Here is a 12,954-nt window from a genome sequence, read left to right on the forward strand (position 1 = left end):
TGAAAAACAAATCTGTTGGGGGGAAAATATAAAAAATAAACTTACAATAAGCTGGTTACATAAGTGTGCACACCCTTAAAATAGTACTTTTGTTAAAGCATCTTTTGATTTAATTACAGCATTGCCTTCTTGGGTACACACTTGCCATCAGTTAAAGACTCTCATTAACCCTGAATAAAGTTCAGCTGTCCTAGTAGGATTTTCCTGACATTTACTCAAGTTGCCTGGTACAGCAAAAGCCATGGTTCGCAAAGAGCTTACAAAGCATCAAAGGGATGCCATTGTTGAAAGGCATCAGTCAGGAGAAAGGTACAAAAAAATTTCCACAGCATTGGATATACCATGGAACACAGTGAAGACAGTCATCAAAAAGTGGAGAAAATATAGGACAACAAAATGTGGGATAACAGTGACATTGCAAAGAACTGCACATCCCTCCAAAATTGATGAAATGACAAGACGAAAACTGGTCAGGGAGGCTGCCAAGAGACCTACAGCAACATTGAAGGAAGGAGCTGCAGGCATTTCTGGCAATTACTGGTTGTACTGGTTGTGTACTACATGTGACAATCTCCTGTATTCTCCATTTGTCTGGAGTATCGGGTGGGAAAATGTGTTATGGTCTGAGATCAAGGTTGAACTTTTTGGCCACAATTCCAAAAGGTACGTTTGGAGTAAAACACTTCGCATCACCAAAAAAAACACCATCCCCATGGTGAAGCATGGTGGTGGCAGTATCATGCTTTGGGGTTGCTTTTCTTCAGCTGGAACTGGAGCTTTAGTCAAGGTGGAGTGGAATTATGAACAGTTTCAAATACCAGTCACTTCTGGCCCAAAACAGTCAGGTGTCTGCTAGAAAGCTGAAGAGGAATTTCACCTTTCAACATGGCAGTGACCCCAAGCATATATCCATCAACAAAATAATGGCTTCACCAGAAGAAAATTAAAGTTTTGGAATGGCCCAGCCAGAGCCCAGACTTAAATCCAATAGAAAATATGTGGGGTGACCTGAAGAGGGCTGTGCAAAAGAGATGCCCTCGTAATCTGACAGATTTGGAGTGCTTTTGCAAGGAAGAGTGGGAAATACTGCCAAGTCAAGATGTGCCATGCTGATTGATTCTGCTACCCAAGAAGACTGAATGTTGTAATTAAATCAAAAGGTGCTTCAACAAAGTATTAGTTTTAAGGGTGTGCACACTTATGCAACCAGCTTATTGTACATATTTTTTATCCCCCCCCCCCAAAACAGATTTTTCAATTGAATTGTACATGTTCTAGGTCTCATTAAAGGTGGGAAAAGTTTTGAAATTATTTATTCTGGTCTCATTTTTTATCGCAAAAGCCTGGGATTGTAACAGGGGTGTGTACACTTTTTTTTTTCTATCCACTAATATATATATATATATATATATATATATATATATATATATATATATATATATATATATATATATGTGTGTATGTATGTATGTGTGTATATATATATATATATATATATATATATATATATATATATATATGAGAGAGAGAGTATGTGTATATATTCACATACACAGTTTCTGACAGATTGCATTTTTAGATGTATCCATCAGTAAATCAGTACTAGGATGTGTTAAGACCAATGTTTTTAAAAAGGCCACTAGGAAGAATGTATTGCACCATAAGAAGAGCATGCATCCTTGGCACATACCGAAGAATGTGTTGAGGGGTTAGTTCTTAAGAACAATGAGGCTTTGTAATGATCATCTCTTGCAGAAAGAGTTTGAGATCTGACTTTCTAGCGAGAGGCTATGCACAAGATGAGGTTGATAGCTGTATAGCTCGTTTGGCAAGAAAGGAAAGGCAGGGGGCAAGCTTATGTCCAACAGCTGTCTGAGGGAGAGGCACCCCCTGTATCTGCTCCACATCATACAGTGAGGGTTCCACTCACATGTTCGAGTGATGTAAATACTTTTCTGTGATATAGTGAAGAAACACTGGGGGATTTCAACTGTCTCTGAAGAATTGAGTGGAGTTGTATCAAAAGTTCCATGTTTTTCTTTATAAACAACCCCAATATGAAGAGATAACTGTGATATAGAAAGGGAGCATTAGGAGGGTTTCCGCAGTCTCAGCGGTAAAGCACTTATCCCTGTCGAAGGTGTAGCATATGTAGTTTTATACAACCTGGCATCATTTTTAAACCTCCCCCACTTAGGTTTTTCTGAGTAAATATTTTATGTAGATTGCCAAAAACTAAATTCTTTTGTAAAACATTCTGCACCCCCTGTTATGCTTTTTACATAGGGAAAACCAATAGTTCCTTTAAGGAATTTTGGAACACTTGAGAGACATTAGGAATGGGAGGCAGGAAATGCATTAGCGCACCTTGTGGTGGCTGAAGGGAACTCCCATAACTTTAGGCTTCTGGCACTGGAGGTAGTTGGAACTGATGTTAGGGGTGGGGATCTTAAGAACAAGACAGACACTAGGGAAAAAGCCTGGATTTTTACTCCATGCAGGTAAGTTTCCAGAACTAAATGAGGTAGTTTCCCTGAAGCTGTGTGTGTGTGTGTGTGTGTGTGTGTGTGTATATGTATGTATGTATGTATGTATATATATATATATATATATATATATATATATATATATATATATATATATATTTTTTTTTTAATATGAATGTTTTAAAGTTTTGTATTTTGGCGTTTTGTAAGTATATTGCTATTGTGTGATGTAATTTTTTAACATTTTTTTTACATGCTTCTTGCAACAGGGAATGTCAAAGTGCTATTGTTATGTAGATGTTTCCTCTTTTTAATGTGACTGATGATGCTATTGTATCATGAAAGTGCTTACCCATTTTTATTTTTACTTTTGAATAAATTTAATAACCTATAGCCTTGGTGGCCTGGCACTTTCTCTGGGTGCTCAAGGTTTCCTCCAGCATTCCAAAGACATGCAGTAGGTGGTTTGGATATTCTGAAGTGGCCATAGGTGTGTGTGTGTGTGTGTGTGTGTGTGTGTGTGTGTGTGTGTGTGTGTGTGTGTGTGTGTGTGTGTGTGTGTGTGTGTGTGTGTGTGTGTGTGTGTGTGTGTGTGTGTGTGTGTGTGTGCAGGTTATTGGTACGGATGAACTACCGTGGCAGGGCTAGCCACCCGGTGGTGTAAACCTAGTCTCAAGATGATTCATTGTTGAAGTGACGTCCCTGACCCCATGTGCAAAAATGGGGAAAAAAAAGGTTGATGATGGATTGAAAGATTAAGATTCTAGGTCCACTGGCTTTGGGGTGGCCTCCTTCAGTTCCTGCCTTTATCTCTATGGAGAGGATATTCTCTAGTCAGGAGAAGAAATGATCAATGCAGCCGGTATTTCTCTGCGACATTTGCATCTGTGGATATGCTCCAGTCTGATCTGGGACAGCTCACTCTAGGTGGTGTCCAGCATGCCCTTCCTGCAGTGTCCCTAGCCTCTTCCACCCCCCCCCCCGGGATTTTCCAGGGTAGGAAGTTCTGGGCAACTGCTTGGTCAAGAGGAAGTACTTGGATTCTAGTGGCGAGTCCCTCTGAGGATACTGACCAAGGAAGTAAAGGGATACTGACCAAGGAAGTAGAAAAGTCTCTTAAATCTCTCCCAATAAGGGCACCTCCTTCGGTGAGCTCTTACAGATACCTTGCCAGCATGGGGGGTTGGACTGCCAAAGCTCCATCTCCAGAGGAGTCAGTATTTTTGGTCACTTTCGGGGTGGGCCCATCCACATCCTGTGTGGTTCCCCCTCTGGATGCTGTTATTGACCTGGTGTCCCGGAGGGCATGGAAGGAGCCCGATACAGTTGGAACCGATCCTCAAGGAACCAGACAAGATGGTCATCCCTGCTACGGACTGGCAACACGGGAGTAAGGGTCTGGGCATGGGTACGACTGTGGTGATGGTGGCCATTAAGGACATCTCTGAAGGGAGTTTCAGTTAATCTCCTAAATAAGCAGTCTCAGGCATTTGACCTGTTTGTGGATCTTAACACCTCCGCTACGTTCGCACTGAGGGCATTGAGCATTGAACTATCTTGCTCAGTTGACCAGACTTGCTTTACATTGTGTTGGAAGTGTCAAGGATAGTTGAGATGCAGCAGACTTTGGAGTCTCCGAAGACTTTAGTTAGATGTCCACTTTTACAGTCTGTTGTTAACATGTCCATACACCTGCTGTTTAATGCAGCTTAAGGCACGTCATGAGCCTCTGGCATCTCCATGCTTGGATGAGGCTGTGTATTTTGCAGAGTGCTTCAAGGCATCCTTTATTAAATCCCCCTTTGTCTCGTCTCTCTTTTTGAGCTTAAGGTTAAGAGCACTTTGGCCAGGAATAAGCAGGATACCTGGCCAGGAAGATGCCTGCAGTGGAAGTACATTTTACTACCCCCCCCCCCCCAGTGTACCTCCTGTTAGAACCAAAAGGGAGGAAACAATCTCTCTTATTTTTTTGCCTTAAAGGTACAGCAGTCTTTTCAGTAAGCTCCTTCTGAGGGTTCCTTCTGCATCGGGGGGGGGGGGCACAGTGGGTTCTGCCCTGGCAACTGGGTGGTCCATGGAGTCAGAGTTTTTGCAGTACCTTCTCCAGGAGGCCCGATTTTTGTCTCAGTGGATTCTGGTTGCAGTGCACATCCCAGGGATATCAAATGTCAGATGTTCTCTTTTCGCATGAGTGGTCCTTGAATCTGAGAATTGCTGCTTGGATTTTTTTCGTGCTGGGGCATGCTGTGTTGCAATCTCTCCGCATCCCCATCCATCACGAAGTGCATCAGCCTTGTGTCCCTCCACAGGGACAGTCACCCAAGGATGCTGTTCTGTATGCTTACAACTGACCTGGTGATGATAAAGATTCTTCAGGAGGCAGCCCATTGAAGAGAGACTGTAGACCTTGGTGCCCCTTTTGGCCCCATCAGGTGTGATCCCTTTTCATTGGCCTCTTCTGAAGTACCCTTCTTAGGTCCTAGCTGCATTTTTGGATCTGATCCTTCACCTGGTGGGTCTGCCCCATCCCCCCCCCCCCCAACCGTCAAACTCCCAAATTAACCATGTAGTTTCTTCAATTTCCTTGATGGCTGCAGAGCCCAAGCTTTCAGTCAGAGTCGTACATATTTTGTCTTCTCAAAAAAATTGTATGAGTGAAGGGCGTTTGGTAGTAAAAACGTTTTGCTGGTTAGGATTCATTGGGATTCCTTGAAGGGTCTGTAGACTTTCTAGCAGATTTGTTTAACAGTGATTCTAGTTCCCTTACTATTAAGGTGAAATTGGCAGCCATTTCCACTTTGGGAGGGACAATATACCTTTGGCTGCTATCAGAATTTCGAAGGCTTTTTTCAAGGGTACCTTTTTATTTCCTGTAGTCCGAGACCCTGTTCCTCAGTGGTATTTATTTTTCATGCTTCAAGTGTGGGCTGCACCTCCCTTTGAAATTCTGTTGTAGTTGATAAAGTAATCGTTTTAGATCTTATTCTTAGTGGCAACTACTTCGACAAAGCGGATGTCAGAACTGCAATCCCTCTCTACAGTACCTTTGTACTTGTGCTTTGTAAAGACAAGGTGCCCCTTGCACAGATTCTCCCTTTCTTCCTAAGGTGGCTACAGAAAACAATTTAAATCAGTCCATTCACTTACTAGTGTTTTTTCCTGAATTTTCCAACAACAGGGAATACTTCACTGCTTTGTCTTGATATACATGCAGTTTGAGGTTTTACTTGGACAGAACCAAATCTTTCAGAAAGTCTGAACAGTTGATCTCGTGTTGTCCTTTTTAATTCGACTTCACTGATGGGTCTTGCATCTGATCTGACTCTGCTGCTTTCCAAGACTTTAGGATCAGAGTCTTGAGTGCCTGCCTCTACTCATAATGGACTATACCTTCCTCAACTCCCCAGATCTCGTTTGCCGCCCAGATCTCGTTTGCAGCTCATTGAGTCCAGACATGGTTCCAGTCTCAAGCTAGTGATGTTGGTGTTTTTTTGTGAGCTAAATGAGAAATTTATTTTATTAACAATTGTTGCTGTCTAATTCATTCTCTATTTTGCCTCCCTCCTTTATAGTTGAAGTGTTAGGGACTTTAGAATTTCCTTTTCGTCTTTTGTGCTGTTGGCACTTTCCTATTTAAAAAAAAGTTCTTTTTAGTTAAGGTTTTTGCTAATTATTACTTGTTAAACCATTTACATAGCTGTTCTAATTCTAATAGTAGTTGGGGTTTTGAATATTAACGTGTGTGTTTGTGTGACCTGTTTTGTCAGAAAAACAGCTAGGTTCAAGTGATGCACTTCTTGTGAGCACAAGATCCCTAACTCAGATGCCCACAAGAAGTGCATCTGTTGCCTAGGCCCAGAACATTTAGATGTGGAGTGTCTTGTGTGCAGCTTTCAATTCCCGAGCTTTAGCTGATACCAGAATTAAGCTCATTTTAAAGGGTTGTTGCCTCCATCCTCCACTTTTGGGGCTCAAACCCCCCCCCCAAACATGCTAGCTCCAAACGCTCCCTCTTGGCTTCCTCTGGGGAGTCGGACCATGGCAGGAAAAAGTCTAAGGTCTCTCAAGTGGCATCAGATCCCGGGCACCTTAAGCAACTCTGTGTATCTAAAGACCTCTTCGGATCAGTCAATTTCAGCTCCTAGGGCTTTGAGGCAAGCATCTGATAACCTAGTACCTACCTATGAATCTATCTGCCCGAATGCATTTATAATCCTAGCCAGAATGTGTTGGCTTTCGCCACCCCCTTAGATTAGTTCCCTGTGCCTCTATCCAGCAGAGCCACTGAAGTGATCCCCGTTTCCCATATAGGTTCATAGGTAGGTACTAGGCTATCTGCCCGAAGGCATTAAAAAGTCTTTCGGCTTTTCCTGGTTTAGGGGTTGTCACAGCAGAACTCCGGTCTGCTTATGACTGGCAGTGAATTTTTACAGTGCAGAGTTGCCAGCCCGATGCCCAATTTTCAAAGAAGGTACACACATTCATGCATGCACCTACCTGCATGTCTTTAAATGTCACTCCACACAGAAGGTGCTCCAGCCGAGAATCGAACAGGAGAACTTCTTGCTATGAGGCAACAACGCTAACCACTGCACCACAGCAGCCATTCAATCTGAATACAAGCTCAATTCCTGAACTCTTCAGCATGGACAAATTCTGCACAAGAATCAAAGTCTGACAGTTTTGATTGCTCCAGACTGGCCTCACCAATCACCAGATCCATCATCTTCACTTCCAGCACCCCTAAGACTACCTCGGATCGTATTGTCATGTCAGGATCCCCCATTCCCACACCTCCTCCTTGGATCCCAGGACTTCGGATCCGGTTGTTAGGAGTCTGCCCGTCAGCCTTTTAGTTGGATTTGATATCCTCAGCTCTTCCCTCGATGGTCCTTCAAAGTCGAGACATGCATAATCTGCTTCATCTGCTTCTTCCAGGTCTTCCCGGAGCTTCACTGAGGCCGTTATGGTCAGAATGACAGAGAAGTTCCTCAGGGTGCAGATCCATTTGGGGTGGATATTACAATCTCCATCCCATCTCTGATCTGCGAGTGCTCCTCTTCTTTCCATATAGATGCCTTTTCCTATCCAACCCTTGGTTTTGGAATCCTAGGAGCCTGCGTACATGAGGCAAGTCTGTCTGATCTCAGGAAGCTTCCTTCCTCTACTTCAACTGTATTCCTGACCAGCACTGCTCCATTTTTGTCAGATCAGAACAGGTCCCAGATCCAAGACATTGGCACTGACTCTTGGGGGTTGACTTTGGCTCTGACTTGATCTGTTCTGTTACTTCCCTTTGGGGCTTCAGCAGCTCGGGTCCGGTTCTGTCAGGAGGCCTCTGATCCATGGGCGGTTCTGCTCTCTCTCTTCTCTGGTAACTTTGGATGTTCTTCATGTTTCACTGTTGCAGTCATCACACTTGGGTTATCCGCCTGCAGGTAGCCCGAATATCAGAGACTTAGTATTTCTGCTTCTTTTGCTGTCGCTCCAGGACTGATGTCAGGGGGTATAAAAACAGGCAGCCAATGCCATTACATCATTCTTTCTTGCCGAGGAGCCCGAAGCAGAAGCAGTTCGCACGAGTGCCGATCGGCCACTACCTGAGTTTTCGTTTCCGAACTGAATCATCCTGAAGTCTTCTAAAGCTAAGTACCCCATTAGGGATCCTTTTTTCTTGCTCTAACCGATGTCAGAAAAAGTTAACAGTGGTCTCGCCTGTTGAAAGCAAATACTACACCAAGATTTCCATTCTTACTGCATCACCTGTTTAGGCCCAGACCACCACGTACCTCACTGTCTGTTTTGTGCTTTGTTCAATGCCCCAACTATTCGTTGTCTGGCCCTTAATGTTGCTAAATACTTTTGTTCTCAATCTCTGTATTCCGAAATGGCTTAGGTAAGCCATCCGACTACCGATCTTCCAAAAAACATAAAGGTAAAGACCGCCCAGGTCCAAAACTGCCAACGACGCTTCTGTTAAGCTATTTGCCAGTTTGCCGGTACTCTGGCTCTTTCGCAGCCCCTGATGCCTGCTTCAGTGGATTCGGTGGCCTCTACCAAGACACATTCTGAGTCCGGTATGCAGCAAGACTCTCTTTCAACTACGGAACCTGCGGATGTCTCTTCCTTGTATGGGTCCAGAGCCGCTGAGCAGGCACCGGCTTCGGAGGAAGTTTATCGCTCTACCGATATTTGACACAAACCACGACTTCTTTCACATCTTCAGTTCTGAGGCTGAGTACAAGCTACGCCTAAAAAAACGACTACCCAAACTCAAGCACCTGCTTCCTTACCACAACATCAAATGCTTAAAATGGCAGAAGACCTTGTTATGGTGATTAGGGGAAGCCAGCCTTCTCCTGCTAAGAGAAAAAAAAACCTGTCCCCAGCAGCCTAGTCCGCCTACTCTGAGGTGTCTGATTTATGAAGACATGCCTTTTATCTGCTTATGAGGATTCATATGTCGAGGAATCCATTCCCTGTGCTTCCCCTCCAGAGGATTTTTCTTTTGGGGAAACCTTACATACTTTGAGAGCATTTCCACTGGGAATGCCAAGACTATTCTCAGTCCAAATAGAGACTTTGAGAATTTGTAGATTTGCCACAACGTATGCCTTTAGCAATACCCCCAGTCCTGGATGTTGTGGATGAGGTCTTTCTGAAATCCAGTCTAACTCCTGATACTTTACCCCCTGCTCCTAGGAAACCAGACAGATACTACAGAGTTCCTGACTCTCTCAAATTCCTTTTCAAAATCCTACAGCTGACCCAGAAGTCATCTCCCAGGGGTCTAAAGGTATCAAAGCAACTACAGCTAAGAATCCCACCCCTTTGGACAGGGATTCCAGCGCTTTAGACAGATGGGGTAAGAAAGTATATACCTCTGCAACTCTCGCCATTAGGGCTTTGAATTGCCAGTTTCACATGAAGTACCAACAACATATTATGTAACTTATTAAGCAAAAATTAGCTAACTTTACAGACTACAGAAAATAAAGAATTACAAGAGCTTATGCATTCTGCAAGCCAAGTCAGCAAGCATACTTTGCTGCCCTGCAAGATGCTTCCAGTGAGTCAAAGCCACATTGCAGTCACTGGTTCTGTACTGAGAAGGCATGCTTGGCGTAAGGAGCAGACCTTGCCAGACCATGTCAAATCAAAATTACTAGATGCTCCTTTGAACAAGGACAATCTGTTTGGCACCAAAACAGGAGAGGTTCTTAAAAAGATTGAAGAAAAAGCTAAATTTATGCAGACAGTCAAAGATTTATCTCCTAGATTCAGTAGGCATTGCCCCTCGAAGCATTGGCCTTTTCCAGCCCCCTCAAGGCAATCTCAAACTAGACCCAGGGGAAACAGACCCCCTAGACTACAATTTAAGGGTATGTGGAGATCTAAGCAATGGAGTGCCTCCACTTCAAAAATAGGGAGTGCTAAGCCACCCCCTTACGGAACAAATTCACAATGACTTCTCACTCCACTGCCCAACTGCTTGTGCCCCTAGGAGGAAAACTTGCTCATCATGCAAAAAACTGGACTTCGTCACCAAAGACCGATGGGTCCTCAACATTGTATCTCAGGGTTACTAATTTTACTTAGTCATTGCCAACCCCAAAAAGGTTCCCAGACATACCTCCAAACCAGTGGGCAGAGGCACAAAACCAAGTTTAATCCCTGCTCTCCAGAAGGGCAGTTCATCCTGTTCCTGCGGAACAGATAGGTCAAGGGTTCTATTCCAGACTTTTTCTGGTACCGAGAAAAGAGGGCACTTGGCGCCCAATCCTACATCTTTCCATTCTAAACATCTTCCTGTTGGTACCAAAACCTTCTAACCTCCCTGGGGTACACTATTAAAAGAAATCAAAACTAGTCCCCAGTCAAAAGATTGTATTCCTGGGAGCAAGCTTGGCCACAGCATCCCAGATGGCATTCCTTACTCCAGAAAAACAAGCCTGTCTGACAGGCTACTACACTCAAATGGCCACCAGAACCCAGCTATCCACAAGGGAAATCCTGCAGACCCTAGGGGTCATGGCTTCTTGCATCCTACTAATTCCATACACCAGACTGCATATGAGGAAACTTCAGTGGTACTAAAGTCTTTTTGGTGCCAACATTCTCAGGACCTGGAAACAGTCATTCCTATCATACCTTGTCTAAGGACAGAGTTTCTTTGGTGGGCAGCAGCATGCTACCCCAACAAGGGACTACCCTTTACTCAACCCCACACCGCCCAAACTCTAACCACAGACTCCTCAGATTATGCCTGGGGGGGGCACACCTGGATGACGAGTGATTTCAAGGCCACTGGAGCCCAAGTCAAATTCATCTGCACATCAACCAGAAAGAGATGCTAGCTGTTCAGCATGCTCTAACAGCTTTCAGATCCCTACTCTCTCGCCAGGACCCCTGCTAATAAAAACAGACAGCACAGTTATGTGGTACATTAACAATCAGGGGGGAACCCACTCTGAAGGCTAGCCATGGCCCTGTGGAACACTGCCTTGGACATGCAGGTCCATCTGCAAGCTCAATTCTTGCCAGGCAAACAAAACTCACTGGCACACTTGAGCAGAAATTTCCTAGACCCACACGAGTGGCAATTAGAGCCCAGCCCTTTCAGCCTTGTGATTCAGAAATGGGGGACACCAGAGGTGGATCTCTTTGCCTCCCCCTGCAATCACCAGCTCAGCAAATTCTGCACCAGGGCACCTCACAGCAGGGCCTGGAAAGTGGATGACCTATCCTTCCAGTGGGTAAACCTCTCAATCTGTGCATTCCACCTCTGCCTCCTCTCTCAAGAATATTGCTCAAGATAAGACAGGACAGACCAAGGGCAGTCCTGATTGCCCCAGACTGGCCATGCCAGCACTGGTACCCACTACTGCACAGTCTGTCCACTGGTGCCACCCTGGCACCTACCCCTGAGCCCTCAGATTCTACATGGATAGGGCTAAGCTCTTAAGGAAATTTGACCAGTTATTACTCAGTTTTCCACCAAGGGCAGAGGGCAAGGCCATTTTAAAACGGACAATTTCCAAATAGATAGCGCACACTATCCATTTCTGCTACAAACACCATGGGAAACCAACCCCTCAGGGGGTCAGAACACATTCCACTAGGGCAACTTGAACCTCTACAGCATTCCTCAGGGGAGTCCCTATCAGGGACATTCTGGAGGCTGCTACCTGGAGTTCTGTACACTCATTCACCAAGCATTACCACCTGTCTATATTTTACAAATCCAGGGTGGGTTTTGCAACTGAAGTCCTGCAGGGCATACTAGCCAGCTCAAACTCTTCTTGACTGCTGCCACCCTTTCTTCATCTTTAGGAATCAACCCGAGTGTGATGACTGCAACAGTGAAACACGAAGAACATAGTACAGTTGTGTATACTTACCATAAATGTAGATGTTTGAGTGTATTCACTGTTGCAGTCCTGCTTTCCCTCCCTCCAGCCCCCTTCGCTCTCGCTTGCTGTCTCTCGCTCTCGCTACTACTAGATCTAACTGTGAACTTCCTATCAGGTAGATGAAAGGTACCTTGGTTCAACATGGCAAAACAATGGTTACAGTTACCGCATTTGTATGTACCTAACCTGGTCTTGTTACTTTTCACATTCCACAGGTTAGGTATATACAAATGCGGTAACTGTAACCAATTTTTTACCATGTTGAACCTAGTAGATATTGTAACTGTGGTGCAAAGGGAGTGGTATATTTAGGAATTTGTATGCATTGTTTGTTTTTACGTGGGTAAAACGGAAAGAACTTTGAGAAGAGAGAGTGTATGAACATTTTTATGACATTCTTAGAGGGAAGGAGAGTAATGCGTTTTTTAAACACTCCCAAGTTTGCAACAATATGAATTTGAGATTTATGGTACTGGAGCAGATTACTCCAGAAGTAAGAGGGGGGAGTTGGGAGACCCGTCTGGAATATCGTGAACTGTATTGGCAATTGAGACTGGACCAAACTAGAGCCCCGGGATTAAATGATTAGTACAAACATTGGGAGTGTTTTAAAATTAAGAAGGGCTATGCTCTGAATAAATTTGATTTTTATATTGTTATGTTTCATAACAATTAATTAAAAGCACTTTTTATAATATATTTTTTATAAAGTTTTTTATAAAGCATTTTATTAAGTTTAGAATGATTATGTTTTATGTATATGATTGATTTGGGAATTGTAACACACGATACAGAAAAACAAGTATACATTTTTGAATGGGCTTGAAAGTGTATTTTAAGTTAATTGATGATAATTAATCTGTTGATCAGCTGACTTAGAAAATTGTTATTTAATGATGAAGGGATGGCTTTTACAAGTATTCATTCCTTGAAAAAGCCTGGCAGTGGCCGGGTGAAAGCACTTGGTTTACGTGTTTGGTGTACGTGGTGTAATAAAAATAAACTTTATACTTCTACTTTGGCTCCGCGTCCTGTGGCTTTTGGATTTATTCGTT

At 43.8% G+C, this 12,954-nt stretch overlaps 2 protein-coding genes across 3 annotated transcripts in view; one reads left to right on the forward strand and one right to left on the reverse strand.

Moving 5' to 3' along the window:
- Window positions 1-12,954, reverse strand: part of DNAH9 (dynein axonemal heavy chain 9) — a 3,419,770-nt gene that overhangs the window by 2,838,787 nt on the left and 568,029 nt on the right. The window lies entirely within an intron of this gene.
- The window catches only part of ARPC5L (actin related protein 2/3 complex subunit 5 like), a 137,841-nt gene that overhangs the window by 42,717 nt on the left and 82,170 nt on the right, over window positions 1-12,954 (forward strand). The window lies entirely within an intron of this gene.

The sequence above is a fragment of the Protopterus annectens genome, chromosome 4.part0, assembly GCF_019279795.1.
Source record: "Protopterus annectens isolate FY-2018-M chromosome 4.part0, PAN1.0, whole genome shotgun sequence".
Lineage (NCBI taxonomy): Eukaryota > Metazoa > Chordata > Ceratodontiformes > Protopteridae > Protopterus > Protopterus annectens.